The sequence below is a fragment of the Pieris brassicae genome (assembly GCF_905147105.1).
Source record: "Pieris brassicae chromosome W unlocalized genomic scaffold, ilPieBrab1.1 SUPER_W_unloc_1, whole genome shotgun sequence".
Classification (NCBI taxonomy): Eukaryota; Metazoa; Arthropoda; class Insecta; order Lepidoptera; family Pieridae; genus Pieris; species Pieris brassicae.
The window spans coordinates 1,673,156-1,699,656 of NW_025575866.1; positions in this window are offsets into that span (position 1 = coordinate 1,673,156).

Genomic DNA, 26,501 nt, shown 5'->3' on the forward strand with positions numbered 1-26,501 from the left:
AGTGCCTACGTCTGGCTATGTATGCTCTCGGAGTGTAACTCCCATGATTTAGTTAATCGTTATGAAACGAATAACTGTATGTAGAAGAGAGTGCCTGCGTCTGGCTATGTATGCTCTCGGAGTGTAACTCCCATGATTTAGTTAATCGTTATGAAACGAATAACTGTATGTAGAAGAGAGTGCCTGCGTCTGGCTATGCTCTCGGAGTGTAACTCCCATGATTTAGTTAATCGTTATGAAACGAATAACTGTATGTAGAAGAGAGTGCCTGCGTCTGGCTATACTCTCGGAGTGTAACTCCCATGATTTAGTTAATCGTTATGAAACGAATAACTGTATGTAGAAGAGAGTGCCTGCGTCTGGCTATTCTCTCGGAGTGTAACTCCCATGATTTAGTTAATCGTTATGAAACGAATAACTGTATGTAGAAGAGAGTGCCTGCGTCTGGCTATGCTCTCGGAGTGTAACTCTCATGATTTAGTTTATCGTTATGAAACGAATAACTGTATGTAGAAGAGAGTGCCTGCGTCTGGCTATTCTCTCGGAGTGTAAATCCCATGATTTAGTTAATCGTTATGAAACGAATAACTGTATGTAGAAGAGAGTGCCTGCGTCTGGCTATGCTCTCGGAGTGTAACTCCCATGATTTAGTTAATCGTTATGAAACGAATAACTGTATGTAGAAGAGAGTGCCTGCGTCTGGCTATGCTCTCGGAGTGTAACTCCCATGATTTAGTTAATCGTTATGAAACGAATAACTGTATGTAGAAGAGAGTGCCTGCGTCTGGCTATGCTCTCGGAGTGTACCTCCCATGATTTAGTTAATCGTTATGAAACGAATAACTGTATGTAGAAGAGAGTGCCTGCGTCTGGCTATGCTCTCGGAGTGTAACTCCCATGATTTAGTTAATCGTTATGAAACGAATAACTGTATGTAGAAGAGAGTGCCTGCGTCTGGCTATGCTCTCGGAGTGTAACTCCCATGATTTAGTTAATCGTTATGAAACGAATAACTGTATGTAGAAGAGAGTGCGTGCGTCTGGCTATGCTCTCGGAGTGTAACTCCCATGATTTAGTTAATCGTTATGAAACGAATAACTGTATGTAGAAGAGAGTGCCTGCGTCTGGCTATGCTCTCGGAGTGTAACTCCCATGATTTAGTTAATCGTTATGAAACGAATAACTGTATGTAGAAGAGAGTGCCTGCGTCTGGCTATGCTCTCGGAGTGTAACTCCCATGATTTAGTTAATCGTTATGAAACGAATAACTGTATGTAGAAGAGAGTGCCTACGTCTGGCTATGTATGCTCTCGGAGTGTAACTCCCATGATTTAGTTAATCGTTATGAAACGAATAACTGTATGTAGAAGAGAGTGCCTGCGTCTGGCTATGTATGCTCTCGGAGTGTAACTCCCATGATTTAGTTAATCGTTATGAAACGAATAACTGTATGTAGAAGAGAGTGCCTGCGTCTGGCTATGCTCTCGGAGTGTAACTCCCATGATTTAGTTAATCGTTATGAAACGAATAACTGTATGTAGAAGAGAGTGCCTGCGTCTGGCTATGCTCTCGGAGTGTAACTCCCATGATTTACTTAATCGTTATGAAACGAATAACTGTATGTAGAAGAGAGTGCCTGCGTCTGGCTATGCTCTCGGAGTGTAACTCCCATGATTTAGTTAATCGTTATGAAACGAATAACTGTATGTAGAAGAGAGTGCCTGCGTCTGGCTATGCTCTCGGAGTGTAACTCCCATGATTTAGTTAATCGTTATGAAACGAATAACTGTATGTAGAAGAGAGTGCCTGCGTCTGGCTATGCTCTCGGAGTGTAACTCCCATGATTTAGTTAATCGTTTTGAAACGAATAACTGTATGTTGAAGAGAGTGCCTGCGTCTGGCTATGCTCTCGGAGTGTAACTCCCATGATTTAGTTCATCGTAATGAAACGAATAACTGTATGTAGAAGAGAGTGCGTGCGTCTGGCTATGCTCTCGGAGTGTAACTCCCATGATTTAGTTAATCGTTATGAAACGAATAACTGTATGTAGAAGAGAGTGCCTGCGTCTGGCTATGCTCTCGGAGTGTAACTCCCATGATTTAGTTAATCGTTATGAAACGAATAACTGTATGTAGAAGAGAGTGCCTGCGTCTGGCTATGCTCTCGGAGTGTAACTCCCATGATTAAGTTAATCGTTATGAAACGAATAACTGTATGTAGAAGAGAGTGCCTGCGTCTGGCTATGCTCTCGGAGTGTAACTCCCATGATTTAGTTAATCGTTATGAAACGAATAACTGTATGTAGAAGAGAGTGCCTGCGTCTGGCTATGCTCTCGGAGTGTAACTCCCATGATTTAGTTAATGGTTATGAAACGAATAACTGTATGTAGAAGAGAGTGCGTGCGTCTGGCTATGCTCTCGGAGTGTAACTCCCATGATTTAGTTAATCGTTATGAAACGAATAACTGTATGTAGAAGAGAGTGCCTGCGTCTGGCTATGCTCTCGGAGTGTAACTCCCATGATTTAGTTAATCGTTATGAAACGAATAACTGTATGTAGAAGAGAGTGCCTGCGTCTGGCTATGCTCTCGGAGTGTAACTCCCATGATTTAGTTAATCGTTATGAAACGAATAACTGTATGTAGAAGAGAGTGCCTGCGTCTGGCTATGCTCTCGGAGTGTAACTCCCATGATTTAGTTAATCGTTATGAAACGAATAACTGTATGTAGAAGAGAGTGCCTGCGTCTGGCTATGCTCTCGGAGTGTAACTCTCATGATTTAGTTAATCGTTATGAAACGAATAACTGTATGTAGCAGAGAGTGCCTACGTCTGGCTATGTATGCTCTCGGAGTGTAACTCCCATGATTTAGTTAATCGTTATGAAACGAATAACTGTATGTAGAAGAGAGTGCCTGCGTCTGGCTATGCTCTCGGAGTGTAACTCCCATGATTTAGTTAATCGTTATGAAACGAATAACTGTATGTAGAAGAGAGTGCCTGCGTCTGGCTATGCTCTCGGAGTGTAACTCTCATGATTTAGTTAATCGTTATGAAACGAATAACTGTATGTAGCAGAGAGTGCCTACGTCTGGCTATGTATGCTCTCGGAGTGTAACTCCCATGATTTAGTTAATCGTTATGAAACGAATAACTGTATGTAGAAGAGAGTGCCTGCGTCTGGCTATGTATGCTCTCGGAGTGTAACTCCCATGATTTAGTTAATCGTTATGAAACGAATAACTGTATGTAGAAGAGAGTGCCTGCGTCTGGCTATGCTCTCGGAGTGTAACTCCCATGATTTAGTTAATCGTTATGAAACGAATAACTGTATGTAGAAGAGAGTGCCTGCGTCTGGCTATGCTCTCGGAGTGTAACTCCCATGATTTAGTTAATCGTTATGAAACGAATAACTGTATGTAGAAGAGAGTGCCTGCGTCTGGCTATGTATGCTCTCGGAGTGTAACTCCCATGATTTAGTTAATCGTTATGAAACGAATAACTGTATGTAGAAGAGAGTGCCTGCGTCTGGCTATGCTCTCGGAGTGTAACTCTCATGATTTAGTTAATCGTTATGAAACGAATAACTGTATGTAGCAGAGAGTGCCTACGTCTGGCTATGTATGCTCTCGGAGTGTAACTCCCATGATTTAGTTAATCGTTATGAAACGAATAACTGTATGTAGAAGAGAGTGCCTGCGTCTGGCTATGTATGCTCTCGGAGTGTAACTCCCATGATTTAGTTAATCGTTATGAAACGAATAACTGTATGTAGAAGAGAGTGCCTGCGTCTGGCTATGCTCTCGGAGTGTAACTCCCATGATTTAGTTAATCGTTATGAAACGAATAACTGTATGTAGAAGAGAGTGCCTGCGTCTGGCTATGCTCTCGGAGTGTAACTCCCATGATTTAGTTAATCGTTATGAAACGAATAACTGTATGTAGAAGAGAGTGCCTGCGTCTGGCTATGCTCTCGGAGTGTAACTCCCATGATTTAGTTAATCGTTATGAAACGAATAACTGTATGTAGAAGAGAGTGCCTGCGTCTGGCTATGCTCTCGGAGTGTAACTCCCATGATTTAGTTAATCGTTATGAAACGAATAACTGTATGTAGAAGAGAGTGCCTGCGTCTGGCTATGCTCTCGGAGTGTAACTTCCATGATTTAGTTAATCGTTATGAAATGAATAACTGTATGTAGAAGAGAGTGCCTGCGTCTGGCTATGCTCTCGGAGTGTAACTCCCATGATTTAGTTAATCGTTATGAAACGAATAACTGTATGTAGAAGAGAGTGCCTGCGTCTGGCTATGCTCTCGGAGTGTAACTCCCATGATTTAGTTAATCGTTATGAAACGAATAACTGTATGTAGAAGAGAGTGCCTGCGTCTGGCTATGCTCTCGGAGTGTAACTCCCATGATTTAGTTAATCGTTATGAAACGAATAACTGTATGTAGAAGAGAGTGCCTGCGTCTGGCTATACTCTCGGAGTGTAACTCCCATGATTTAGTTAATCGTTATGAAACGAATAACTGTATGTAGAAGAGAGTGCCTGCGTCTGGCTATTCTCTCGGAGTGTAACTCCCATGATTTAGTTAATCGTTATGAAACGAATAACTGTATGTAGAAGAGAGTGCCTGCGTCTGGCTATGCTCTCGGAGTGTAACTCTCATGATTTAGTTTATCGTTATGAAACGAATAACTGTATGTAGAAGAGAGTGCCTGCGTCTGGCTATTCTCTCGGAGTGTAAATCCCATGATTTAGTTAATCGTTATGAAACGAATAACTGTATGTAGAAGAGAGTGCCTGCGTCTGGCTATGCTCTCGGAGTGTAACTCCCATGATTTAGTTAATCGTTATGAAACGAATAACTGTATGTAGAAGAGAGTGCCTGCGTCTGGCTATGCTCTCGGAGTGTAACTCCCATGATTTAGTTAATCGTTATGAAACGAATAACTGTATGTAGAAGAGAGTGCCTGCGTCTGGCTATGCTCTCGGAGTGTACCTCCCATGATTTAGTTAATCGTTATGAAACGAATAACTGTATGTAGAAGAGAGTGCCTGCGTCTGGCTATGCTCTCGGAGTGTAACTCCCATGATTTAGTTAATCGTTATGAAACGAATAACTGTATGTAGAAGAGAGTGCCTGCGTCTGGCTATGCTCTCGGAGTGTAACTCCCATGATTTAGTTAATCGTTATGAAACGAATAACTGTATGTAGAAGAGAGTGCGTGCGTCTGGCTATGCTCTCGGAGTGTAATTCCCATGATTTAGTTAATCGTTATGAAACGAATAACTGTATGTAGAAGAGAGTGCCTGCGTCTGGCTATGCTCTCGGAGTGTAACTCCCATGATTTAGTTAATCGTTATGAAACGAATAACTGTATGTAGAAGAGAGTGCCTGCGTCTGGCTATGCTCTCGGAGTGTAACTCCCATGATTTAGTTAATCGTTATGAAACGAATAACTGTATGTAGAAGAGAGTGCCTACGTCTGGCTATGTATGCTCTCGGAGTGTAACTCCCATGATTTAGTTAATCGTTATGAAACGAATAACTGTATGTAGAAGAGAGTGCCTGCGTCTGGCTATGTATGCTCTCGGAGTGTAACTCCCATGATTTAGTTAATCGTTATGAAACGAATAACTGTATGTAGAAGAGAGTGCCTGCGTCTGGCTATGCTCTCGGAGTGTAACTCCCATGATTTAGTTAATCGTTATGAAACGAATAACTGTATGTAGAAGAGAGTGCCTGCGTCTGGCTATGCTCTCGGAGTGTAACTCCCATGATTTAGTTAATCGTTATGAAACGAATAACTGTATGTAGAAGAGAGTGCCTGCGTCTGGCTATGCTCTCGGAGTGTAACTCCCATGATTTAGTTAATCGTTATGAAACGAATAACTGTATGTAGAAGAGAGTGCCTGCGTCTGGCTATGCTCTCGGAGTGTAACTCCCATGATTAAGTTAATCGTTATGAAACGAATAACTGTATGTAGAAGAGAGTGCCTGCGTCTGGCTATGCTCTCGGAGTGTAACTCCCATGATTTAGTTAATCGTTATGAAACGAATAACTGTATGTAGAAGAGAGTGCCTGCGTCTGGCTATGCTCTCGGAGTGTAACTCCCATGATTTAGTTAATGGTTATGAAACGAATAACTGTATGTAGAAGAGAGTGCGTGCGTCTGGCTATGCTCTCGGAGTGTAACTCCCATGATTTAGTTAATCGTTATGAAACGAATAACTGTATGTAGAAGAGAGTGCCTGCGTCTGGCTATGCTCTCGGAGTGTAACTCCCATGATTTAGTTAATCGTTATGAAACGAATAACTGTATGTAGAAGAGAGTGCCTGCGTCTGGCTATGCTCTCGGAGTGTAACTCCCATGATTAAGTTAATCGTTATGAAACGAATAACTGTATGTAGAAGAGAGTGCCTGCGTCTGGCTATGCTCTCGGAGTGTAACTCCCATGATTTAGTTAATCGTTATGAAACGAATAACTGTATGTAGAAGAGAGTGCCTGCGTCTGGCTATGCTCTCGGAGTGTAACTCCCATGATTTAGTTAATGGTTATGAAACGAATAACTGTATGTAGAAGAGAGTGCGTGCGTCTGGCTATGCTCTCGGAGTGTAACTCCCATGATTTAGTTAATCGTTATGAAACGAATAACTGTATGTAGAAGAGAGTGCCTGCGTCTGGCTATGCTCTCGGAGTGTAACTCCCATGATTTAGTTAATCGTTATGAAACGAATAACTGTATGTAGAAGAGAGTGCCTGCGTCTGGCTATGCTCTCGGAGTGTAACTCCCATGATTTAGTTAATCGTTATGAAACGAATAACTGTATGTAGAAGAGAGTGCCTGCGTCTGGCTATGCTCTCGGAGTGTAACTCCCATGATTTAGTTAATCGTTATGAAACGAATAACTGTATGTAGAAGAGAGTGCCTGCGTCTGGCTATGCTCTCGGAGTGTAACTCTCATGATTTAGTTAATCGTTATGAAACGAATAACTGTATGTAGCAGAGAGTGCCTACGTCTGGCTATGTATGCTCTCGGAGTGTAACTCCCATGATTTAGTTAATCGTTATGAAACGAATAACTGTATGTAGAAGAGAGTGCCTGCGTCTGGCTATGCTCTCGGAGTGTAACTCCCATGATTTAGTTAATCGTTATGAAACGAATAACTGTATGTAGAAGAGAGTGCCTGCGTCTGGCTATGCTCTCGGAGTGTAACTCTCATGATTTAGTTAATCGTTATGAAACGAATAACTGTATGTAGCAGAGAGTGCCTACGTCTGGCTATGTATGCTCTCGGAGTGTAACTCCCATGATTTAGTTAATCGTTATGAAACGAATAACTGTATGTAGAAGAGAGTGCCTGCGTCTGGCTATGTATGCTCTCGGAGTGTAACTCCCATGATTTAGTTAATCGTTATGAAACGAATAACTGTATGTAGAAGAGAGTGCCTGCGTCTGGCTATGCTCTCGGAGTGTAACTCCCATGATTTAGTTAATCGTTATGAAACGAATAACTGTATGTAGAAGAGAGTGCCTGCGTCTGGCTATGCTCTCGGAGTGTAACTCCCATGATTTAGTTAATCGTTATGAAACGAATAACTGTATGTAGAAGAGAGTGCCTGCGTCTGGCTATGTATGCTCTCGGAGTGTAACTCCCATGATTTAGTTAATCGTTATGAAACGAATAACTGTATGTAGAAGAGAGTGCCTGCGTCTGGCTATGCTCTCGGAGTGTAACTCTCATGATTTAGTTAATCGTTATGAAACGAATAACTGTATGTAGAAGAGAGTGCCTACGTCTGGCTATGTATGCTCTCGGAGTGTAACTCCCATGATTTAGTTAATCGTTATGAAACGAATAACTGTATGTAGAAGAGAGTGCCTGCGTCTGGCTATGTATGCTCTCGGAGTGTAACTCCCATGATTTAGTTAATCGTTATGAAACGAATAACTGTATGTAGAAGAGAGTGCCTGCGTCTGGCTATGCTCTCGGAGTGTAACTCCCATGATTTAGTTAATCGTTATGAAACGAATAACTGTATGTAGAAGAGAGTGCCTGCGTCTGGCTATGCTCTCGGAGTGTAACTCCCATGATTTAGTTAATCGTTATGAAACGAATAACTGTATGTAGAAGAGAGTGCCTGCGTCTGGCTATGCTCTCGGAGTGTAACTCCCATGATTTAGTTAATCGTTATGAAACGAATAACTGTATGTAGAAGAGAGTGCCTGCGTCTGGCTATGCTCTCGGAGTGTAACTCCCATGATTTAGTTAATCGTTATGAAACGAATAACTGTATGTAGAAGAGAGTGCCTGCGTCTGGCTATGCTCTCGGAGTGTAACTTCCATGATTTAGTTAATCGTTATGAAATGAATAACTGTATGTAGAAGAGAGTGCCTGCGTCTGGCTATGCTCTCGGAGTGTAACTCCCATGATTTAGTTAATCGTTATGAAACGAATAACTGTATGTAGAAGAGAGTGCCTGCGTCTGGCTATGCTCTCGGAGTGTAACTCCCATGATTTAGTTAATCGTTATGAAACGAATAACTGTATGTAGAAGAGAGTGCCTGCGTCTGGCTATGCTCTCGGAGTGTAACTCCCATGATTTAGTTAATCGTTATGAAACGAATAACTGTATGTAGAAGAGAGTGCCTGCGTCTGGCTATACTCTCGGAGTGTAACTCCCATGATTTAGTTAATCGTTATGAAACGAATAACTGTATGTAGAAGAGAGTGCCTGCGTCTGGCTATTCTCTCGGAGTGTAACTCCCATGATTTAGTTAATCGTTATGAAACGAATAACTGTATGTAGAAGAGAGTGCCTGCGTCTGGCTATGCTCTCGGAGTGTAACTCTCATGATTTAGTTTATCGTTATGAAACGAATAACTGTATGTAGAAGAGAGTGCCTGCGTCTGGCTATTCTCTCGGAGTGTAAATCCCATGATTTAGTTAATCGTTATGAAACGAATAACTGTATGTAGAAGAGAGTGCCTGCGTCTGGCTATGCTCTCGGAGTGTAACTCCCATGATTTAGTTAATCGTTATGAAACGAATAACTGTATGTAGAAGAGAGTGCCTGCGTCTGGCTATGCTCTCGGAGTGTAACTCCCATGATTTAGTTAATCGTTATGAAACGAATAACTGTATGTAGAAGAGAGTGCCTGCGTCTGGCTATGCTCTCGGAGTGTACCTCCCATGATTTAGTTAATCGTTATGAAACGAATAACTGTATGTAGAAGAGAGTGCCTGCGTCTGGCTATGCTCTCGGAGTGTAACTCCCATGATTTAGTTAATCGTTATGAAACGAATAACTGTATGTAGAAGAGAGTGCCTGCGTCTGGCTATGCTCTCGGAGTGTAACTCCCATGATTTAGTTAATCGTTATGAAACGAATAACTGTATGTAGAAGAGAGTGCGTGCGTCTGGCTATGCTCTCGGAGTGTAACTCCCATGATTTAGTTAATCGTTATGAAACGAATAACTGTATGTAGAAGAGAGTGCCTGCGTCTGGCTATGCTCTCGGAGTGTAACTCCCATGATTTAGTTAATCGTTATGAAACGAATAACTGTATGTAGAAGAGAGTGCCTGCGTCTGGCTATGCTCTCGGAGTGTAACTCCCATGATTTAGTTAATCGTTATGAAACGAATAACTGTATGTAGAAGAGAGTGCCTACGTCTGGCTATGTATGCTCTCGGAGTGTAACTCCCATGATTTAGTTAATCGTTATGAAACGAATAACTGTATGTAGAAGAGAGTGCCTGCGTCTGGCTATGTATGCTCTCGGAGTGTAACTCCCATGATTTAGTTAATCGTTATGAAACGAATAACTGTATGTAGAAGAGAGTGCCTGCGTCTGGCTATGCTCTCGGAGTGTAACTCCCATGATTTAGTTAATCGTTATGAAACGAATAACTGTATGTAGAAGAGAGTGCCTGCGTCTGGCTATGCTCTCGGAGTGTAACTCCCATGATTTACTTAATCGTTATGAAACGAATAACTGTATGTAGAAGAGAGTGCCTGCGTCTGGCTATGCTCTCGGAGTGTAACTCCCATGATTTAGTTAATCGTTATGAAACGAATAACTGTATGTAGAAGAGAGTGCCTGCGTCTGGCTATGCTCTCGGAGTGTAACTCCCATGATTTAGTTAATCGTTATGAAACGAATAACTGTATGTAGAAGAGAGTGCCTGCGTCTGGCTATGCTCTCGGAGTGTAACTCCCATGATTTAGTTAATCGTTTTGAAACGAATAACTGTATGTTGAAGAGAGTGCCTGCGTCTGGCTATGCTCTCGGAGTGTAACTCCCATGATTTAGTTCATCGTAATGAAACGAATAACTGTATGTAGAAGAGAGTGCCTGCGTCTGGCTATGCTCTCGGAGTGTAACTCCCATGATTTAGTTAATCGTTATGAAACGAATAACTGTATGTAGAAGAGAGTGCCTGCGTCTGGCTATGCTCTCGGAGTGTAACTCCCATGATTTACTTAATCGTTATGAAACGAATAACTGTATGTAGAAGAGAGTGCCTGCGTCTGGCTATGCTCTCGGAGTGTAACTCCCATGATTTAGTTAATCGTTATGAAATGAATAACTGTATGTAGAAGAGAGTGCCTGCGTCTGGCTATGCTCTCGGAGTGTAACTCCCATGATTTAGTTAATCGTTATGAAACGAATAACTGTATGTAGAAGAGAGTGCCTGCGTCTGGCTATGCTCTCGGAGTGTAACTCCCATGATTTAGTTAATCGTTATGAAACGAATAACTGTATGTAGAAGAGAGTGCCTGCGTCTGGCTATGCTCTCGGAGTGTAACTCCCATGATTTAGTTAATGGTTATGAAACGAATAACTGTATGTAGAAGAGAGTGCCTGCGTCTGGCTATGCTCTCGGAGTGTAACTCCCATGATTTAGTTAATCGTTATGAAACGAATAACTGTATGTAGAAGAGAGTGCCTGCGTCTGGCTATGCTCTCTGAGTGTAACTCCCATGATTTAGTTAATCGTTATGAAACGAATAACTGTATGTAGAAGAGAGTGCCTACGTCTGGCTATGTATGCTGTCGGAGTGTAACTCCCATGATTTAGTTAATCGTTATGAAACGAATAACTGTATGTATAAGAGAGTGCCTGCGTCTGGCTATGCTCTCGGAGTGTAACTCCCATGATTTAGTTAATCGTTATGAAACGAATAACTGTATGTATAAGAGAGTGCCTACGTCTGGCTATGCTCTCGGAGTGTAACTCCCATGATTTAGTTAATCGTTATGAAACGAATAACTGTATATAGAAGAAAGTGCCTACGTCTGGCTATGTATGCTCTCGGAGTGTAACTCCCATGATTTAGTTAATCGTTATGAAACGAATAACTGTATGTATAAGAGAGTGCCTACGTCTGGCTATGCTCTCGGAGTGTAACTCCCATGATTTCGTTAATCGTTATGAAACGAATAACTGTATGTATAAGAGAGTGCCTACGTCTGGCTATGCTCTCGGAGTGTAACTCCCATGATTTAGTTAATCGTTATGAAACGAATAACTGTATGTAGAAGAGAGTGCCTACGTCTGGCTATGTATGCTCTCGGAGTGTAACTCCCATGATTTAGTTAATCGTTATGAAACGAATAACTGTATGTATAAGAGAGTGCCTACGTCTGGCTATGCTCTCGGAGTGTAACTCCCATGATTTAGTTAATCGTTATGAAACGAATAACTGTATATAGAAGAAAGTGCCTACGTCTGGCTATGTATGCTCTCGGAGTGTAACTCCCATGATTTAGTTAATCGTTATGAAACGAATAACTGTATGTAGAAGAGAGTGCCTACGTCTGGCTATGTATGCTCTCGGAGTGTAACTCCCATGATTTAGTTAATCGTTATGAAACGAATAACTGTATGTAGAAGAGAGTGCCTGCGTCTGGCTATGCTCTCGAAGTGTAACTCCCATGATTTAGTTAATCGTTATGAAACGAATAACTGTATGTAGAAGAGAGTGCCTGCGTCTGGCTATGCTCTCGGAGTGTAACTCCCATGATTTAGTTAATCGTTATGAAACGAATAACTGTATGTAGAAGAGAGTGCCTGCGTCTGGCTATGCTCTCGGAGTGTAACTCCCATGATTTAGTTAATCGTTATGAAACGAATAACTGTATGTAGAAGAGAGTGCCTGCGTCTGGCTATGCTCTCGGAGTGTAACTCCCATGATTTAGTTAATCGTTATGAAACGAATAACTGTATGTAGAAGAGAGTGCCTGCGTCTGGCTATGCTCTCGGAGTGTAACTCCCATGATTTAGTTAATCGTTATGAAACGAATAACTGTATGTAGAAGAGAGTGCCTGCGTCTGGCTATGCTCTAGGAGTGTAACTCCCATGATTTAGTTAATCGTTATGAAACGAATAACTGTACGTAGAAGAGAGTGCCTGCGTCTGGCTATGCTCTCGGAGTGTAACTCCCATGATTTAGTTAATCGTTATGAAACGAATAACTGTATGTAGAAGAGAGTGCCTGCGTCTGGCTATGCTCTCGGAGTGTAACTCCCATGATTTAGTTAATCGTTATGAAACGAATAACTGTATGTAGAAGAGAGTGCCTGCGTCTGGCTATGCTCTCGGAGTGTAACTCCCATGATTTAGTTAATCGTTATGAAACGAATAACTGTATGTAGAAGAGAGTGCCTACGTCTGGCTATGTATGCTGTCGGAGTGTAACTCCCATGATTTAGTTAATCCTTATGAAACGAATAACTGTATGTATAAGAGAGTGCCTACGTCTGGCTATGCTCTCGGAGTGTAACTCCTATGATTTAGTTAATCGTTATGAAACGAATAACTGTATGTATAAGAGAGTGCCTACGTCTGGCTATGCTCTCGGAGTGTAACTCCCATGATTTAGTTAATCGTTATGAAACGAATAACTGTATATAGAAGAAAGTGCCTACGTCTGGCTATGTATGCTCTCGGAGTGTAACTCCCATGATTTAGTTAATCGTTATGAAACGAATAACTGTATGTAGAAGAGAGTGCCTACGTCTGGCTATGTATGCTCTCGGAGTGTAACTCCCATGATTTAGTTAATCGTTATGAAACGAATAACTGTATGTAGAAGAGAGTGCCTGCGTCTGGCTATACTCTCGGAGTGTAACTCCCATGATTTAGTTAATCGTTATGAAACGAATAACTGTATGTAGAAGAGAGTGCCTACGTCTGGCTATGTATGCTCTCGGAGTGTAACTCCCATGATTTAGTTAATCGTTATGAAACGAATAACTGTATGTATAAGAGAGTGCCTACGTCTGGCTATGCTCTCGGAGTGTAACTCCCATGATTTCGTTAATCGTTATGAAACGAATAACTGTATGTATAAGAGAGTGCCTACGTCTGGCTATTCTCTCGGAGTGTAACTCCCATGATTTAGTTAATCGTTATGAAACGAATAACTGTATGTAGAAGAGAGTGCCTGCGTCTGGCTATGCTCTCGGAGTGTAACTCCCATGATTTAGTTAATCGTTATGAAACGAATAACTGTATGTAGAAGAGAGTGCCTGCGTCTGGCTATGCTCTCGGAGTGTAACTCCCATGATTTAGTTAATCGTTATGAAACGAATAACTGTACGTAGAAGAGAGTGCCTGCGTCTGGCTATGCTCTCGGAGTGTAACTCCCATGATTTAGTTAATCGTTATGAAACGAATAACTGTATGTAGAAGAGAGTGCCTGCGTCTGGCTATGCTCTCGGAGTGTAACTCCCATGATTTAGTTAATCGTTATGAAACGAATAACTGTATGTAGAAGAGAGTGCCTGCGTCTGGCTATGCTCTCGGAGTGTAACTCCCATGATTTAGTTAATCGTTATGAAACGAATAACTGTATGTAGAAGAGAGTGCCTACGTCTGGCTATGTATGCTGTCGGAGTGTAACTCCCATGATTTAGTTAATCCTTATGAAACGAATAACTGTATGTATAAGAGAGTGCCTACGTCTGGCTATGCTCTCGGAGTGTAACTCCTATGATTTAGTTAATCGTTATGAAACGAATAACTGTATGTATAAGAGAGTGCCTACGTCTGGCTATGCTCTCGGAGTGTAACTCCCATGATTTAGTTAATCGTTATGAAACGAATAACTGTATATAGAAGAAAGTGCCTACGTCTGGCTATGTATGCTCTCGGAGTGTAACTCCCATGATTTAGTTAATCGTTATGAAACGAATAACTGTATGTAGAAGAGAGTGCCTACGTCTGGCTATGTATGCTCTCGGAGTGTAACTCCCATGATTTAGTTAATCGTTATGAAACGAATAACTGTATGTAGAAGAGAGTGCCTGCGTCTGGCTATACTCTCGGAGTGTAACTCCCATGATTTAGTTAATCGTTATGAAACGAATAACTGTATGTAGAAGAGAGTGCCTACGTCTGGCTATGTATGCTCTCGGAGTGTAACTCCCATGATTTAGTTAATCGTTATGAAACGAATAACTGTATGTATAAGAGAGTGCCTACGTCTGGCTATGCTCTCGGAGTGTAACTCCCATGATTTCGTTAATCGTTATGAAACGAATAACTGTATGTATAAGAGAGTGCCTACGTCTGGCTATTCTCTCGGAGTGTAACTCCCATGATTTAGTTAATCGTTATGAAACGAATAACTGTATGTAGAAGAGAGTGCCTGCGTCTGGCTATGTATGCTCTCGGAGTGTAACTCCCATGATTTAGTTAATCGTTATGAAACGAATAACTGTATGTAGAAGAGAGTGCCTGCGTCTGGCTATGCTCTCGGAGTGTAACTCCCATGATTTAGTTAATCGTTATGAAACGAATAACTGTATGTAGAAGAGAGTGCCTACGTCTGGCTATGTATGCTGTCGGAGTGTAACTCCCATGATTTAGTTAATCCTTATGAAACGAATAACTGTATGTATAAGAGAGTGCCTACGTCTGGCTATGCTCTCGGAGTGTAACTCCCATGATTTAGTTAATCGTTATGAAACGAATAACTGTATGTATAAGAGAGTGCCTACGTCTGGCTATGCTCTCGGAGTGTAACTCCCATGATTTAGTTAATCGTTATGAAACGAATAACTGTATATAGAAGAAAGTGCCTACGTCTGGCTATGTATGCTCTCGGAGTGTAACTCCCATGATTTAGTTAATCGTTATGAAACGAATAACTGTATGTAGAAGAGAGTGCCTACGTCTGGCTATGTATGCTCTCGGAGTGTAACTCCCATGATTTAGTTAATCGTTATGAAACGAATAACTGTATGTAGAAGAGAGTGCCTGCGTCTGGCTATACTCTCGGAGTGTAACTCCCATGATTTAGTTAATCGTTATGAAACGAATAACTGTATGTAGAAGAGAGTGCCTACGTCTGGCTATGTATGCTCTCGGAGTGTAACTCCCATGATTTAGTTAATCGTTATGAAACGAATAACTGTATGTATAAGAGAGTGCCTACGTCTGGCTATGCTCTCGGAGTGTAACTCCCATGATTTCGTTAATCGTTATGAAACGAATAACTGTATGTATAAGAGAGTGCCTACGTCTGGCTATTCTCTCGGAGTGTAACTCCCATGATTTAGTTAATCGTTATGAAACGAATAACTGTATGTAGAAGAGAGTGCCTGCGTCTGGCTATGTATGCTCTCGGAGTGTAACTCCCATGATTTAGTTAATCGTTATGAAACGAATAACTGTATGTAGAAGAGAGTGCCTGCGTCTGGCTATGCTCTCGGAGTGTAACTCCCATGATTTAGTTAATCGTTATGAAACGAATAACTGTATGTAGAAGAGAGTGCCTACGTCTGGCTATGTATGCTGTCGGAGTGTAACTCCCATGATTTAGTTAATCCTTATGAAACGAATAACTGTATGTATAAGAGAGTGCCTACGTCTGGCTATGCTCTCGGAGTGTAACTCCCATGATTTAGTTAATCGTTATGAAACGAATAACTGTATGTATAAGAGAGTGCCTGCGTCTGGCTATGCTCTCGGAGTGTAACTCCCATGATTTAGTTAATCGTTATGAAACGAATAACTGTATATAGAAGAAAGTGCCTACGTCTGGCTATGTATGCTCTCGGAGTGTAACTCCCATGATTTAGTTAATCGTTATGAAACGAATAACTGTATGTAGAAGAGAGTGCCTGCGTCTGGCTATGCTCTCGGAGTGTAACTCCCATGATTTAGTTAATCGTTATGAAACGAATAACTGTATGTAGAAGAGAGTGCCTGCGTCTGGCTATGCTCTCGGAGTGTACCTCCCATGATTTAGTTAATCGTTATGAAACGAATAACTGTATGTAGAAGAGAGTGCCTGCGTCTGGCTATGCTCTCGGAGTGTAACTCTCATGATTTAGTTTATCGTTATGAAACGAATAACTGTATGTAGAAGAGAGTGCCTGCGTCTGGCTATTCTCTCGGAGTGTAAATCCCATGATTTAGTTAATCGTTATGAAACGAATAACTGTATGTAGAAGAGAGTGCCTGCGTCTGGCTATGCTCTCGGAGTGTAACTCCCATGATTTAGTTAATCGTTATGAAACGAATAACTGTATGTAGAAGAGAGTGCCTGCGTCTGGCTATGCTCTCGGAGTGTACCTCCCATGATTTAGTTAATCGTTATGAAACGAATAACTGTATGTAGAAGAGAGTGCCTGCGTCTGGCTATGCTCTCGGAGTGTAACTCCCATGATTTAGTTAATCGTTATGAAACGAATAACTGTATGTAGAAGAGAGTGCCTGCGTCTGGCTATGCTCTCGGAGTGTAACTCCCATGATTTAGTTAATCGTTATGAAACGAATAACTGTATGTAGAAGAGAGTGCGTGCGTCTGGCTATGCTCTCGGAGTGTAACTCCCATGATTTAGTTAATCGTTATGAAACGAATAACTGTATGTAGAAGAGAGTGCCTGCGTCTGGCTATGCTCTCGGAGTGTAACTCCCATGATTTAGTTAATCGTTATGAAACGAATAACTGTATGTAGAAGAGAGTGCCTGCGTCTGGCTATGCTCTCGGAGTGTAACTCCCATGATTTAGTTAATCGTTATGAAACGAATAACTGTATGTAGAAGAGAGTGCCTACGTCTGGCTATGTATGCTCTCGGAGTGTAACTCCCATGATTTAGTTAATCGTTATGAAACGAATAACTGTATGTAGAAGAGAGTGCCTGCGTCTGGCTATGCTCTCGGAGTGTAACTCCCATGATTTAGTTAATCGTTATGAAACGAATAACTGTATGTTGAAGAGAGTGCCTGCGTCTGGCTATGCTCTCGGAGTGTAACTCCCATGATTTAGTTAATCGTTATGAAACGAATAACTGTATGTAGAAGAGAGTGCCTGCGTCTGGCTATGCTCTCGGAGTGTACCTCCCATGATTTAGTTAATCGTTATGAAACGAATAACTGTATGTAGAAGAGAGTGCCTACGTCTGGCTATGTATGCTCTCGGGGTGTAACTCCCATGATTTAGTTAATCGTTATGAAACGAATAACTGTATGTTGAAGAGAGTGCCTGCGTCTGGCTATGCTCTCGGAGTGTAACTCCCATGATTTAGTTAATAGTTATGAAACGAATAACTGTATGTAGAAGAGAGTGCCTGCGTCTGGCTATGCTCTCGGAGTGTAACTCCCATGATTTAGTTAATCGTTATGAAACGAATAACTGTATGTAGAAGAGAGTGCCTACGTCTGGCTATGTATGCTCTCGGAGTGTAACTCCCATGATTTAGTTAATCGTTATGAAACGAATAACTGTATGTAGAAGAGAGTGCCTGCGTCTGGCTATGCTCTCGGAGTGTAACTCCCATGATTTAGTTAATCGTTATGAAACGAATAACTGTATGTAGAAGAGAGTGCCTGCGTCTGGCTATGCTCTCGGAGTGTAACTCCCATGATTTAGTTAATCGTTATGAAACGAATAACTGTATGTAGAAGAGAGTGCCTGCGTCTGGCTATGCTCTCGGAGTGTAACTCCCATGATTTAGTTAATCGTTATGAAACGAATAACTGTATGTAGAAGAGAGTGCCTGCGTCTGGCTATGCTCTCGGAGTGTAACTCCCATGATTTAGTTAATCGTTATGAAACGAATAACTGTATGTAGAAGAGAGTGCCTGCGTCTGGCTATGCTCTCGGAGTGTAACTCCCATGATTTAGTTAATCGTTATGAAACGAATAACTGTATGTTGAAGAGAGTGCCTGCGTCTGGCTATGCTCTCGGAGTGTAACTCCCATGATTTAGTTAATCGTTATGAAACGAATAACTGTATGTAGAAGAGAGTGCCTGCGTCTGGCTATGCTCTCGGAGTGTAACTCCGACGATTTGGGAAATCGTACATAGGGATCATCACGCTTATAATTCTAAGATAGCCTGAGTGAGCAAAATGCACAGCTTTGGCTCGTACAAATACATAGCTTCAATCCGATTTCGGCCGTTCGGCTTGGTGCAGCATAATTTTCAGCGCTTTGCCGGCTCGCAAACCGTACCGGCCGATACACCAGCCGCGCTCAATCGCGCTACTATCAAAAAGTCTGATGTTAATTCGGAAATTTCATCACCAAAGCTTATTCATATTTTATCTGAAAGGAAAGCAGAGCTGGAGATGTGCCTCCTCAGCGTTCCAGTGAAATCCAAGCATGTGTTTATGTTTGCGGGTTTATTGTGAAAAAGATGGCACCGAATTGTTATATTATAAAAGATCGCAGTCACACCGAACTGAAATTAACTGATGATTGGGACAAAGATTGGCTAAAGGAATGTAAAGAACATTCCGTAGTCAATATTGAAACAATTATTAAAAGCACAATTGCTATCAGTATGAAAAGATTTTCTAAAATAAAAAATCATGAAAGAGAAAAATTAAATTACAAATAGAATTAATTTATGTTTTATGTTATAGCAGGCAAACGTGTAAGAGGCTCACCTGATGTGAAGCGATACCGCCGCCCATGGACACTCACATTGCCAGAAGGCTCGCAAGTGCGTTGCCGGCCTTTCAAGAATTGGTACGCTCTTTTCTTGAAGGACCCTAAGTCGAATTGGTTCGGAAATACTTCAGTGGGCAGCTGGTTCCACATAGTGGTGGTGCGCGGCAAAAACTGCCTCAGGAAACGCTCAGTTGTGGAACGGCGGACATCGAGGTGATACGGATGGAATTTTATTAGACCGAACAACTCTTCTGAACACTCCCCATGGTAAATGCGGTAGAAGATGCAGAGGGACCCAACATCTCTACGCAACGCCAAGGGATCGAGCCGCACGGAAAGTGATTGGTCGTCGACGATTAACTATTATTCTTTGCATTAACTTGTCATTCAATAAGGATAATAATTTTACCACAATAAATATTTTATATGCAGCGGTCGAAGTCTGTGGTAAACCTTTTACAAATAACGTAGATTTTCTCATTAATCCTAAAGTTGACTTATTTTATATCTTTCAAAATTATTCTGCCGCCACGCCCCGTGCTTTATATAATAAGTACTTGTTAATAAGCCTATACAATGAGACTTTTTTTATTAATTATTGTGGTTTAATAAATGTTACCCATGTACACTTGTTTTATTTCCCTACATGAAATTATTCATAAAAATTCTTTACTTGCATACGATTTTAAATACTCGCGCCAGGCCGAGTACCGGTGGCATCAACTGAAGCGTTGGTGTAAGCATTTTTTTACTATGAAGTTGTTTTTTTTATATATGCCAAATGGGTACTTCGCCAGTGTCGTGTGGATGGAGAAGACAGGAAGGAGATTGATCGGTAAAAATAATAATGGAGTTAATTTTGAATATGCACCTAAAAAAATTGTTAAAATTCGATTGTTAGTTTTAAGACAGCACAGATAATGAGTAACAATATTATTAAATACTATTTCCTATTTATGAATAATTTATCTACTACACTTTAGTTTTATTGCTTTTTATATATTTACATAAAAATTTGCAATATGGACTAAACACAAACATGTGAAGTTGTTGTTCTACGATAGAAGTAATAGTGTTCTGTGCCTTTAACTCACCGTCATGATTCGACTTTCGAGCAATGTATCAATTTGAATTCTGAAAACATCGACGTTTTCTGCCAGTGTCAATGTCATTTCATTTCAAATGCGTACTATTGGCAAATAATAAAGGCGAGTATAATTAACAGAATCTCTTAAATCATGTTGCTTCGTTTTAATCACATCATAACATTTATTATTTATACTTTTTCACTAGATGACTGATTACTACAATTAATTATGTAATATGTTTTAAATTACTGATTTTTTAACAGTTTGGTATTAAGGAAACTGATAAACAGAGAGTTAAATTATTGTTAAAAGCTGTCATTTTCTTGCATATTTAAATGGATTTGCCAACGAATTAAGATGTCCTACATCTCGATTCGGAGGAGAAAGGAGAGGAGTGTAATAACTACATAGTATTACATAATACAGAATATATTACCTACCAAGGAGACCTTGAGTAAACAAACAAAACTTAATTGTATTTTATAAAGTCGCGGCGAGATGTTACCACTGAGTTCCCACCCCAAATACAAAAGCTCATTTCTGCTCACATCAAATAGTGACAAGCAACGATCGCTAAGACACGCAATTTAGGAGCGCGTGATTGGAAACGTTTGCTCAATGAATCAGAATACTATCGGCGATCGGATGCAGGCAGGCGCAAAGCACGAGATCCGCGTTTTTGTCATCGACTATAATATTGAAAAGTGTTTAAGTAGTAGTTCGTTTGTAGTTAAAAATTAAGAAATGTTGATAACTTGCAATTTGGACCAGGGAAATTTAGGCGTGGGCGTATAACCGACGAACAAAACCCGCATCAGGCCTACGGCGCCGTTCTCACCAATATGCAATGTATCGTTATTCGGAAATCCTTATTTCCGTATTTTATAAATTCACTTTGAAACTACGACTACTAGAATCAGCCCTTGTACAGCCTTGTGTACATCCCCAAGTGCCGCAATCACGATTGCGATGGTCGCATTGTGAAACAGCGTAGAAGTGGAAGTCTTTGACTCTTTCAATATTTTCTAAAGAGTAAACTTAAATAGGCAACTTCTGGACGGACAGGCTCTCAGATAGGCCGCATTTCAATTAACATCGGGAGGGATACTAAATAAAAGTGTCGAACGACGATAGTAATAACAACTGGACTATTAGTAATCGCTTCGAATCTGCGATATGTATTGGTGTATATATGTATAGTATATAAATATAATTAGATTTTCGTAAACCCATCAAACTGAATATACCATGCTTAAGACGTTTAAGCATTAATACGTTTATTTGTATAAATGCACGTTGCTTCGGCCAAACATCTATAATATAGTAATATTTTGAAAGTGGTTTTTGTTAAAACACCAATATAATCTATTATACGATGCACTATGGTTTGTGCTGAGCATTTGTGGCGGGAACGGAGATGAACAAACATTAATGGTCCATGAATGAGATGAGAATAAATTTCACATTACTTTATTTAAATTGCTAAATTAAACAAACTGCTATTTTTATTCGTATACAATAACCTTACGCACAACTAACAAAATTGTGTGGCCAATGTATTACATTATCAATAAGTGTATCTATATAGTTATAATTACATTGACCTATGACGTTGACGTTGCAGTACGTCTACAATGTGTGGTTGTGCAGGTGTGGACTCCAGCCCTGAAGGCATGCTGGCGGTTATAGTGGAAAGGCTGCATTGTCCATGAGACATTGCAATGGTCTGCATGTGGCTTTTTTTAATTTTGATAAACGCATTATAATTATTATATGTCTCGACAATGGTCTATCCGATCAACCAAAACATAAACTTTAGTGTTGTACATGAAGACGCACTTTGTTTGTTAATATTGACAGAGGAAACAAAATGTAAGAAAAAACGATCAAGGGCTGATCTAATAACTTTGGAAATGGACAAAAATGCATGAAATGGTGAAATTAGGTCGACTTTCGACATCAAAAGACAATTTAAATGTCCCGGGAGAAATGACATTTTATAATATAAACAGACAGAAAAAAATAAAATATTTATCGTAAATGTAAATTTTGCCATATTAGTCTTAAGTAAATAGTTTTTGATCACTTTGCCGTGGTGGTTAATGGCGTGGTATGGCGTATAATGGGGGTCCTAGGTTCTTATTCCAACTATTCTTTTCTCATTTCCCCAAAGAAAATCAACCATGTTTCGTGTCTTTATAAACATGAAAGTGGTCAGAAATCTTGCTTAACGCCCTACCCATATCAAGACCGAAGACCTAATAAATAATTGCGAAGAAAGATAAAAATCATTGCCGGCGCAGCTCGCTGAAGATAATTCTGAGTCAAGGCATTTGATACGGAAATTATAGTTCATGAACTTTGAACTTTACTGTGGAACTTAAGCATGCTGCCATGATTGTTTATTAATAACAGCACAAAATTATTATAATTAAAATACATCACACGATCTGCGAGCGTATGCTTTTGATTTACGTGAGACATGGAGTCAAATAAAGTGCGCGCCATAAACCCACAGAATAAATAATCGTACTTAAAAGCCTCAAGCCGAGTTTACCGCGCCTTTCTGATTTTTTTATTTCAATTTTCGCATGAAAACTTGACAAATGTTGTGTGCAATTCATTTAGTTGATTGCATTTAATATTAACAAGGTTAATATTAAATGCAATTGCCTTATGCAATAGGCTTATTAACAAGTACTTATTATATAAAGCACGGGGCGTGGCGGCAGAATAATTTTGAAAGATATAAAATAAGTCAACTTTAGGATTAATGAGAAAATCTACGTTATTTGTAAAAGGTGTACCACAGACTTCGACCGCTGCATATAAAATATTTATTGTGGTAAAATTATTATCCTTATTGAATGACAAGTTAATGCAAAGAATAATAGTTAATCGTCGACGACCAATCACTTTCCGTGCGGCTCGATCCCTTGGCGTTGCGTAGAGATGTTGGGTCCCTCTGCATCTTCTACCGCATTTACCATGGGGAGTGTTCAGAAGAGTTGTTCGGTCTAATAAAATTCCATCCGTATCACCTCGATGTCCGCCGTTCCACAACTGAGCGTTTCCTGAGGCAGTTTTTGCCGCGCACCACCACTATGTGGAACCAGCTGCCAAAAAGCTGCTGAAAAGAGCGTACCAATTCTTAAAAGATCGGAAACGCACTTGCGAGACTTCTGGCAATGTGAGTGGCCATGATGTACCATTTAACATCAGATGAGCCTCTTGCCCGTTAATCCCTTGTTTGCAAAAAAAGGCTTACTCGAATCACCTAAGAATCACCACAGATTATTTCAGACATCTACAATGGCAGTATCGTCATCATCGAATCTCAAGTTTATATTTGGTTGCCTAACTTTTGGTTGACTTCTTAAGAATAAGAATAATGGCATCCTAAAATAATCTAGAGGCGTTGCAACCCTTGATCGGAGACATACATATAGATATATATATAGAGAGCAAAATATCCGTCGGTGAGCAGTCAGGGCTGAAACTAACCTCATGGGCCGTACGCTTCATGACAAAGCTCGGTATCGAGGCATCTAGACGTTTAGGAAACTCACCGTTTTAGATGCAGACTTATTGTTTTGTAAATACATTAATTGGCGGTTTGTTTAATAAATAAATAAGCTCCGTGTTACATCGCTTCATGAAACATCAAAGATCTTTCAGTCAAGTTTAATTTAAATTTTTATCCACAGTTTAAGTTAAATTAAGTTATATCTAACGGTGTAATTTTTTTAAATTAAATCGACTAGTTTTTGATTAATCGATGTAAACGTTCCAACATTATAAATGCTCATATCTCAGTCAAATGTTAACTAATCTTCAATATTGATATAGTTTTAGATTTGCCGTTCAATTTTCTGTCTAACGGTGTAATTTTTTTAAATCAATCGACTAGTTTTTGAGTAACCGATGTAAACGTTCCAACATTATAAACGCTCATATCTCAGTCAAATGTTAACCAATCTTTCAATATTGATATAGTTTTAGATTCGCCTTCTAAAAAAATTACATATACTACTTTTATGCATAATGAAATTTACAACAAAGTTAGATTTTCCACACCCACTAGGTCCGTAGCAGGAAAGGGATGAATAAAATGAATCATTATTTTTTGACTTCTTCAGGGAAAGGGATAAAATTAAGTTGGTATTTTAAAAACAATTTATTTATATGATATATATAAAAAATGTAAGTGTTATATCACTATATTAATGTACACGTTTATACATTATACATGTACAAAACAAATTAAATTTACATAAAAATTTACAATTTGTTATATTTACAATAATGATTAACTTAATTACATACTATTGATTTGGTAATGACCTATAGGTAATGTATCGATTTTGTTTCGTAAAATGTACCGCTTAGTGTCAGTAAAAGATAAACACACCTTATTTATTTCATGTGTAAAAATTGTATGTTTTAATGATCTAAACCGATACATTTTACAATGCTGTACGTTTTTATTAAACAAACACGACTTATAATTATCCAACGTTAATTTTTTAGTGACACATTTGTTAACACCCTTCGCCTTAGTAATAATTTTATCATCTACCTGTAATGCATACATTTTTGATCGCAAACCCACAAATTCTGTAAAGATATTACCACAATTTTCATCTTTAAAATAACCTAATTTTTTCTTATTTACTTGAGGAAAATTAAAAACATTGTTTGGATCATAATCTGATGTATCGAAATGTGTACAAATGTCTGGCTTTATATCATTATAAAAGTTACTAGTAAATATTTGATAAATGAGACTGTCAGTATCTGTATACAGTAGTTTCAGATTTGAAGTAAATTTCTCTTTCATGTAACTATAGTAGAAATCATACATCAGCGTTTTAGATATATCTAATATACAAAATCCGAGATAAATATGGGGATATATTCAATCAAGATAAATTCCTCATTAACGGGGTCGAATTATCTATAAAATTAGTTAGATCGAGAGAAACATTTAACCTCATGTCACAGAATGCAGATAATAAGTACAAAGTATGTATAACAGATGCAACTTTAATAATACGCAGAGCAAAAATTAATCCATCAATACTAATAGCTCATCAAAAGGTTCTTGCCACTACTACGGCTAAATATCCTATAACAAGAGGTGAAGTGAAAGTCCTGACCATACCATCTGGTGTGCAGGGTAAAACACTGGACAATATATTTTTAGGACAGGTTCCTAAGAGATGTATTATAGGTTTTGTGAATAATACAGCATTCAACGGTAGTTATGGTAAAAATCCTTTCAACTTTGAAAATTTTGGTATTTGCTCATTTAGCCTATATATAGATGGTCAACAGATACCTTCAAAAGCGTTACAACCATCATTTCCAAACGATGTATTTACTAGCGCATACCACACCCTGTACTCAGGCACCGGTATACATTTTCTTAACGAAGGTAATGGAATATCGAAGGAGCAATATTCAAATGGGTACTGTTTACTAGCTTTTGATTTAACACCTGACTTGTCGGCTAACTCTAATGTGCATTGGAATCTTGTACGCCATGGTAGTGTAAGAATGGAAGTAAGATTCGAGAGCGCATTGCCTGAAACAATTAACTGTGTAGTTTACGCAGAGTTTTCAAATATTATAGAAATAGATAAGAACAGAAATGTATGTGTGGATTATAGTAGTTAAGCAATCACTTATGTAATTATTATGATATTAAGAATAATAAAATATAATGTAATCGAATATGACATGGTTTTTATTTACCTTCATTACTTTTTTTACAAAGAGACTCATTACTTATGTTGAGATCATATTATGTGTGTTTAAATACATTGGTACAAATATGAATTGATAGTAATAAATGTAGTCAGTAAAAGAGTGAAAGAGTAGGGGAGTAAACGCATATTAAAGTATGAACACACTAGAAGTGCAAATGAGTCTTCGTAGAATACATCCCAGCCTCCAGAACAACGTATATCCTTCAAATCAATTGCCGATGTATGCTCAGGTGCCAGCACTTATCATATGCAATCTTGACCCTGATTCACAGCCGGGGTCTCATTGGGTGGCTATTCATATAAACGTTGAAAGAGTTGGGGAATACTTTGATTCGTTTGGACGTAAACCTATTGAAGCAATAGAAGGATTTTTAAGAAGGAATTGTTGCATGTGGAGATACAATAGCCTTACGGTTCAGGATTACCTATCGGCGGTGTGCAGAGAGTACTGTTTGGTATACATATATTACAAGTTCAGGGGGATGAGATTAGAAGACTTCCTTAGAAATTTTACGTGTGACTCAGAGATCAATGATACTGTTGAATGCCAACCTCCACGACACCTCAGAGACTCGAGCATGCACGGGATAATACGTTTATGTGTTCGTTTGAAAACACCCGTGCAGTAACCAAAGTTCCTCGGCGCGGCTTTGTATACCGGTGGGGATTGACTTCGTACGTACCGCTATTGTTGCCAATCCCTACGACACCT